Source organism: Poecilia reticulata, chromosome 6, assembly GCF_904066995.2.
Source record: "Poecilia reticulata chromosome 6, P_reticulata-male-v2, whole genome shotgun sequence".
NCBI classification, from domain to species: domain Eukaryota; kingdom Metazoa; phylum Chordata; class Actinopteri; order Cyprinodontiformes; family Poeciliidae; genus Poecilia; species Poecilia reticulata.
In genome coordinates this window covers 20,340,063-20,348,573 of record NC_088835.1, presented here as the reverse complement: position 1 = coordinate 20,348,573, position 8,511 = coordinate 20,340,063, and the positions used below count along the sequence as shown (strand labels likewise).

At 36.4% G+C, this 8,511-nt stretch overlaps 1 long non-coding RNA gene across 1 annotated transcript; it reads left to right on the top strand.

Annotated features, from left to right (window-relative positions):
- Nucleotides 1–2,137: 2,137 nt before the first annotated feature.
- On the top strand, nucleotides 2,138–6,681 carry LOC145551990 (uncharacterized). The gene is made up of 3 exons (XR_014087901.1): nucleotides 2,138–2,623; nucleotides 2,950–2,989; nucleotides 5,627–6,681. It is a non-coding gene; the product is annotated as an uncharacterized LOC145551990 (long non-coding RNA).
- The last annotated feature ends 1,830 nt before the right edge of the window (nucleotides 6,682–8,511 follow it).

Sequence of the window (8,511 nt, the reverse complement as noted above, 5' to 3'; positions counted from 1 at the left end):
GTTACTGTTTAGAATATGCCCTGCAGTTTATAAATCCCATAACAACTCAATATACACTGACAATATTATGTATATTTTTAAAATGACTTTGCATTTTAGGTAATATATGTTTAATAAAGTATCTTTGTTATAGAAACATGATTTTGTTTTCATAATGTGGCTATATAATTTAATTAATAATATATTTATTACATTTTGATATTTCTGGTACTGCAGGATTTAGCATGTAAACTCATATCAGTGCTTTTAACATGTTTATGACACCTACGTTAATATTTGAACCAATTTATAGTAGGTTCAGAAATGTTTATTATTTTAATATGTCGTAATGAACTTCTCTGAGGGAATCACATGCAGATGCTGTTAACTTAGACAATGATTACATTTTGTGTTAAAGGGGCAGTATTAAATATTTTCCAGGGACATAGCACCAATTTATAGCACAAACTAGTAATTTTATTACTTTCAGTTGTCATATATACATAACCTAGGAGAAATTTGACTTTGTAATTTAATGCCTTCAAATTGTGCCACTGTCTCTTTAAGAAGCTCATACACTTTACCACACTCTTCCTTCAGCACATCATCACAACCGCGCTTCCCATTGTGATGTTAGCAACTGTTTTTATGAGCTGAGAAGAACTTTGTACGATAAGATCAGCAGTTCTGCCAGGTGTTTGTTAATTACTGCTGCTGCAAGTCTGGAAGTAGAAGCTCAGCTGGTGACTGTGACGTTTTGGGAGCAAGCGCTTAGGCAGGCCTGATTGGTGTCCAGGATTTCTTTATAACAATATAAAATGATCCTGTCTAGTTAAGATTATCCATCCATGTGCATAACCATCTGCCCATGCAGGAACGATTGAGTCTTGTGCCTATCACCAGCAGTTAATAGGTTAAAGGTGGATCACACATTAAACAGGTAACCAGTCCATCACAAGGGAAACACAGTGGTGTACAGAAGAGTAAAACAACCACGCACCATTAAGTAATCATACCTAATGGCCATTTTTGAGTAACATACCTTTTTGGACTTTGGGTGCAAGCTGCAGAGAACCCACATTTGCATGGGGTGAATGGCTATGGGATGGTATTCAGTAGTTACATTATTTAGCAATTTTCATTCACTTTAACAAAACAAGCCAGATAAAATTATAACCGCTACATAGAACAAGAACAACGAAAAGCACAAATGACTTGGCAAAGGGAGAGATAGAAACTACATTTATTGTCAGCAGAATCCACCTCTTAAACTATTGTGTGTTGATGATTTTTTTTTTTTTTTTATATGGCTGTGGGATGTCTATCAAATAATGAGAAACAACTAGGGAATGGGGGCCTGGCTCATTTGTATGTTTTCTAAATTGTATCTTCCATACAAAGAATGAGCAAAGAGCACCAGCCAGGATGCATTTTTGAGTCTCCTTTGAAATGGCTAAAGTTTCTGATGTGCTATCACTTTAATCAACATTGACCTAAATGTGTGTAAACGGGAATGTATTTTTATCTGGCACTTTCTCTGGTGTGGTTATTACTCTATTGTCAAACCTTTTGTACTAACATAGTGAGGTTAAATTTTGCAATCTCACTTTCAACCTGCACCGTGTTTTCATTAAAATATATACCGATTCCAGTTGCATGATATTCTGCCAATCCCATGGAAAACACAATGCAGAAAATTACCTGAGATTCTGAGGTAAGATTATATATAATAAACGTCCTGTCTTTTTAAAATGTTAAAATGGTGGGTTTTATGGGAAGTGAATATATCTATCTGTTGAAGTGAGATGTTGGATGAAATGACACTCTGGTGGTAAAAAAAATAAAATCAAATAATAATAATAATAATAATAATAATAATAATAATAATAATAATAATAATAATAATAATAATAATGAGGATATGGTCTGCTTCAGAAAGTGATCAAACCTCTTTTTACATTTTTTTTTTTTTATGGTTATGTAGGTTTACGGTTTTGCCTTCCCTCCCACACCCCCACTGCTGGCTGGCTGACCGCTCTTTTGCTATTTTTATCCCAGTGGTGCTGTTTCTGTTTCTGTTTCCCTGCCAGCCTACAGTGAGCGGAGCAGAGGTGCGGGCGTCTCTCATCACACCCACCTCTCTCGTTCTCCCCCCCCTCTCTCTCTCTCTCTCACTTTCCAAAAATAGCCGTGAGTCGTGATCGGCTCGTCCTTGAGAGTGAAGCAGCGAGAGGGAGGACTGTATTATTGCTTAGAATCAGAGGAGGGGTTATGGATTGATACAAATAGTCGCCCCCGCCAAGCCAACCCCAGCACAGGCTTGAATTAATGTGTTGCTATTTTTGGGAGCCCCGTGTTTCCAGGGGAGACCTAATGACGCAATGACGTCAATGCGGGTCAATCGCAGACTGGAGGAATTGAGTGGCTTCCATTTGGAGCTTTTGCAGTATTTCCTACAGAAAGGACGGAAACGAGTGCAAAAATCGAAGTGTATTTCCTCCCGAAAAAAAAAGAAAAGAAAAATAACACGGAATAGAAAAGAAAAGGGGGGAAAAAAAGCCTTGAAAATAGGAAGTTAAAGTGAAAATGATCCCGGTGCCATCACGTCGCCCCAATCCTTCGAGCATCAGCGATAGTAAAGGAGGTGTGTATTTACGGATGCTTTTTTTTCTTCCTCCTCCAAATATATCCCTTTTCCACCACAGCGCATCTAAGGGATGATGCCTCTACCAGAGACTAGGCTTGTGGAATTCTATTTTTGTGAGCATTGTTTGTTTGTTGACTTGATCTGATGTACTACCAGCATCGGCTTTTTTTTCTCTCTCTCTCTAAGTGTGATTTCCTCGCATTTTGTTGCTTTCCCTGCATAACGCTGCTCTCTACCACCAGCTATATCATAATGTTGTATTTTACTTGCATGATCATTTTCTCTCTCGCTCTCTCTCCGTCTCTCTCTCTCTCTTTGCACAGCCCCGACCTATTCCAAGCTCTCGCATCCAGACGCACAGAGGTAACGACCACCTTCGCCCTTGTCTCCAATCTTATAAAGATCTATTGCACGGCTTTATGCCTATTTGTGCTTGCTAAAATTGACCGATGGCGTTTTGACAGCACATTTTTTTTTGATTGATTTTATGTATAGTGGTGAACGGAGTATCGGCTATTGTGGCTCAAGATTGTGCGCGTCATGGCTGTTCGCAGCTTGGCGACTTGCCGACGCGCACAACCAGACCGTCTGCGTTGAGTGGAGATGGTGTCTTTTTCAGAACTTTGAATATGCATGCAGACAATTATCTTCATGTCGGGGACTTTATCGGGTGTCTGTTTTCAACTATTTACGAGCGCTACATTTGTCAGTGGGTAGTAAAGCGAGGCTTCTGGCCAGGTGACGTGGGTGTAGGCAGGATGAATTGACAGTGCAACCCCTCTCTACAAGAAAAACCCCAGGAGAGATGCATGTTGAATGCAGAAAAAAAAAACTCTTACAGCTTTGTGTCTTACACACATACACACACACACACACACACACAACCACAATGTCGTGAGAGGAGGTGGAATGGGGGGGCTTGTGGGTGTGGGGTGCTCTGGGCGTTTACCGGGCAGGGTCTGGTGTGCGCGTGTATGCGTGTGTGCGCGTGTGTAAAAGGCTTTCAGAACCACGGACAGCTCACGTGAAGCTCCTCTGGTGTGGTCCGCCTTTATTCTGTCCGTACCGGCTGAAGCCTCATCCACAGTCCAAGAGACTCCCGTGCAAAAAATAACATATTGTCCTTGATCTCATTTTTTTAACTTCTGTTGAATTAGAGGCCCAAACACAAGGTTATATTTTTGTTCTTACCTGCAGACGTCACGTTTTGAGCTAAATTTGCTTCGCCATGGAGGATGTTAAGAGTTGTGCGAGATTCTGATATCAGGTGGACACTAGGAAAAAGGAATTGAACTTTAAAATCATAGGCATTCGGATAGAGTGCATTTGCTCATGATTTTATACCAAGTAATCATCCTAATGAGAATTGTGTTCTGTCACCTGGGATCCAGAAAACCTTTAAGCATCACTACCAAAAAAAAAAGACATCTCCCTGTTTGTGCATTCCTGATCTATTGTCTAAAGTAATTTAGCAGATTGTTTTAAAACTACTTCCCTTTACTTTAAACAGAACAAGCATGTCTAAAAAAGTAATCTGTCTAATTATTGTTGTCTAAAAGGCAAGGTCTAATTGAAAAATAACAAACAGTTAGCAGCTGTAATTCCCTTTAGAGCCGCATAATTCATTTTAAGAATATCATCACAATATTATGGTGAACAAAGTTGGTTTATTAGTTTATTAAAGGACTATTTCCATGCAGTATTTGTTGGCTTTCCACAAAATGTTTTGAATTCACACTTTATGTGAATGTATTACGTTTGATGCATCCATGGATGGAAACTATTCACTGCTGATGTCCACACCTTGCACAGATAATAGGGACCCAGTCACAGAGAGCTGAAAGCTTATTAATGATAGATAAGAGAGTAGTTTTGAAAACATTTATTATAACCAATATCATCATCGCAAAATTTAACAATAATATTGAGATTTATATATATATATATATATTTTGTCAGCACTCATTTTCCTGATTTCTATTTGTGGTGATTTGAAGAGAATATATGTTGATGTAAATTCCCTCATCATATGTCAATCTCAGGTGCTTGACAACAAGTTTAGAACTGAAGACGTCTTTTGAACAGGAGGTGAAAAATCTTCAGAAAACCAGAAATGTCTGCTTGTTTTCTGCTGTATTTTCTGCCTGTTTATCGTACAGACAGACAGACAGACAGACAGACAGACAGACAGACAGACAGACAGACAGACAGACAGACAGACAGACAGACAGACAGACAGACAGACAGACAGACAGACAGACAGACAGACAGACAGACATGTCCTTTTGGGTGTGTGGTGAGGGTTGAGTGTTTTCCAGTATAAACCTGAATGCTACAGTGTAAATCTACATTTATTAGAAGTCCTTGACCTTGTGAATTTAGACTCAATAATGTGTTTTGAACATGAGTATATTTCTCATGTGTTCTTTTTAATACTTTTTTTCTAAAACACAGTGTGAAACAGTTCTCCAAATACATGGTCATATTACATGTAATCTCTGCAAATAAATGAGTAAATAACAACACATGCACCATGAAGAAATCGTGATCTCACTGAAAATGTACTCGCTCACTTCAGTAGATAAAGGCCAGTATGAGCATGCATACAGAGCAACCTCCAAACATAGCGGCTTTCATGCTCTATTATTTTAGAAGAAGGTTTTTAATGTGTACTTCACTTTGCACAAGTTCATCATTGTTTCTAGAATTTAATAAATGAATTCATTAGCAACACATGACTTTCTGATTCCATAACAGAGCCCTTTAGGTCACTCTTCAAAGTAGGAATGACAAATGAACAGAAGAATTTCTGTTGAACTTCATGAATCAGAAAAGAAAGATTACGTAAAATAGTTGCAAATAGTTGCCTAAATCTACATGCACAGATATTATTAAATGCTTTTTAACATTAAAAGAAAAAAAGCTAAACAAAAAATGGAGTTGATCATTATACTGTTAGTTTACACTTTTAAGCTGAATTTGTATCTTTGTCTGTTGCAGACGCTGGTCCAATGAGTCGATGATGGTGGTGGTTTTGATTTCATCAGAGGAAATTATGTTCTTTTCAGGTCTTTTTGCGGTCTGGGCTTGCTGTTGGATGTCTGTCCAGGAAGCCCTTACCCCAAAAAGCATCTGCAGGGGATCCTTACGACAGCAGCAGTTTACATGCAACTTCGCTTTTGAAGCTCCATATCACACTGTGCTTGCATGTTTGTATAAAAGTGTGAGTTTTTTTTTTCTTTCCTTATTGAGCACAGCTAAGGCGTAGAATGGAATGGAAACTTTACTAATGTGGTTATGGATTGGATAATTTGATCCACATTACTTGGCAAAGAAAAACAGTCATGCTTGGGACTGAGTTACAAACTTGCTAACATTTATCCCAATTTTTGTTTTTCTATTCTCTTAAAATAATAATTCTGATTACATTTTTTTTTTTCAAAATCAGGAATAACTTCCTGATCTGCTGCTTAGAATAGGAATGTGTGTCTTCAAAAGTGTGTTTGACATCAAATAACTTGTCCAGAAGGTGGCAGCATTTCTAAGGATTTTTGAAAGTTCATTAATTCCAGCAGTAGTCTGCGGTATTAAAATTAAATTAAACATTCCATCAGAGTTACAATTATAGTTTTTAAAATTAAAATGAACAGTTCAAGTGTAAGATATTTATATTGTTATAAAAATATTCTGTTGTTAGTGGAATTTTCCATAACAGTTTAGCTAATAGAAAACTGGATCTGTTCTGAAAGCCACTGGTCAGCATTTCTTTTCTGTTGTTTGACTGTCCAGATTTGTCAGCATCGATGAGGTCAGTGATATAAAACATCACAAAGCACTTCCCTGGAAATTTATCATTTCCTCATCATTACTCAGTTCCTTGGAAAGAGAAAAAAATCCCAACTTCTATTGTGCAATAGAAGAGAAATGATTGTCCAATACGGAAAAATGTTTTGGAGAAACTGTATGTTTTGCTTGTTTCTGTTTTTTTTTTTGTTTTTTTTTTCAGGAACACAGACTTTATTTAATGTTTAAAATAAATTTGATATTAATTCTGATGAGGTTTTTTTATTGTTATTATTTTAATTATAATCCTGTGAAGAGAAAGTGTAAGAAGAAAGTCACCCCTAATATATTTGTGATTAATAGAAATTATTTAAGTCTTTTACCTTCACTTTGCAGCTCTAGGACAGTGCATGCCATTTTCCACTCCCATTTTTCTGAGGGCTGTGCCCAAGGGAAATTGCAACTAAAAGTTCCAACTGTTAAGGAACAAAGGGACTGAATATTCAGCAACAAAAGAAGAAAAAATATTTGGAAAAAGTCAGACAAATAGACGAAGAAACATGGTGAATATGGAGTGCGAAAAACACAAATAATTTTGTCTGTCATTGTTTGTGGAGATGTGATGTATTGTGAAGCCATCTTTATATAGATAAGGTAATATAAAAATTCAAAACATTTCAGAAATATTAAGGTTTACATAGCCTTGTCCAAGCGCTTTGAGTAAATTGATATATACACACACTATTTTTATCTTAATGTGAAGCTTTATGTCTAGCAACACCCCACCATAGCACAGTGACGTGTATGTAATTTAATATATTTACATGGCCTGTCACACAAAAATCGTTATCTGGTAGATCCCTAATATACTTTGTAAGATGACAATGAGGGAAAACAGACAGCCAGACACGTCCTGATCCATCTCCAACCACCAGTAGAACAGGTTTTGATCTGTATGCTTTGATTCTTCTCTTTCTGCTGCTCTGTTGTCCTGGTCTGCAACTTAAAATAACAAGGATAGCAAAAATTTGTTTAGCTTGAGTGGATATTCAAAATGTGTCAATCTTAGGGTTCTAACTGCAAAAAATTTAATTAGGTGCAATTAGGTATATATATATATATATATATATATATATATATATATATATATATATATATATATATATATATATATGTGTCATATATGTTATATATGACATATATGTTATGTCGTCTGCCGGAGAATTTGAAAATCTATGAAACGCTTTTCTTACATTGTCTGTCAGTTATTTCAGTTAAGAAATGGACACAGTTATGTTTACCATTAGAGTCTGATGCTTTTTTTATAGTCTCTACTGCTAGAAATGAACACTGAGCTACTGCTTTTAACAAAGTTCTGTATGCCAATGTGATAGTTTTTTTTTTTCACCACCCGCGGAGGGTGAGAAGGGAATTTTTTATATATATATATATATATGAAAATCAAAAGATTAATTTTCACCACCGGAAATAACTTAAGCCTAAAGACTCTCATCGTGGCTGAAGTTGAGTAATCATCAAATGATTACTCAACGTTTTTATTACATAGCAGTATAATAAAAAATAACAGATAATAAGCCTCCCAACAAATCAAAGTTTTCAACTATTCCCAAGAAAGTCATTGCAGGAAGAAGCGAAGGGAGTGGAGTTGAGTAAGACGCCCTTCTGAAACAAGCTGAATGCAATAAGTGCAACAAATTTTATCTAGAATAACATGTCAGAAGCTCATGTGTCTATAAGTGAAAATGTCCTACAATCCTTTTTTTTCTGATTATTTATTTCTTGTTATATGGGAATCCAACTTAAGTTGCTATTGTTGCACATCTTTATTTAGCCACAGTTGAAATAGGAAATTTGTTAGTGTTTATATTTTATTTGGGATGCAAATGGTTTAGAAAAGTGATATAATCAAAAAGGGGCAGAGGATAATATGTTGTGTTTCAACCTGTCCCTTTTTTGAACAGTCTGCTTTGCAAATATGTTAAGTGACTCTTTGGAGGTAGGGGCCCTAAGGTATTTATACCTTTTGCACAAACTTTGAAAATAATGTACTTAAACCTTTTACACTGCAATAGCAATGTTTT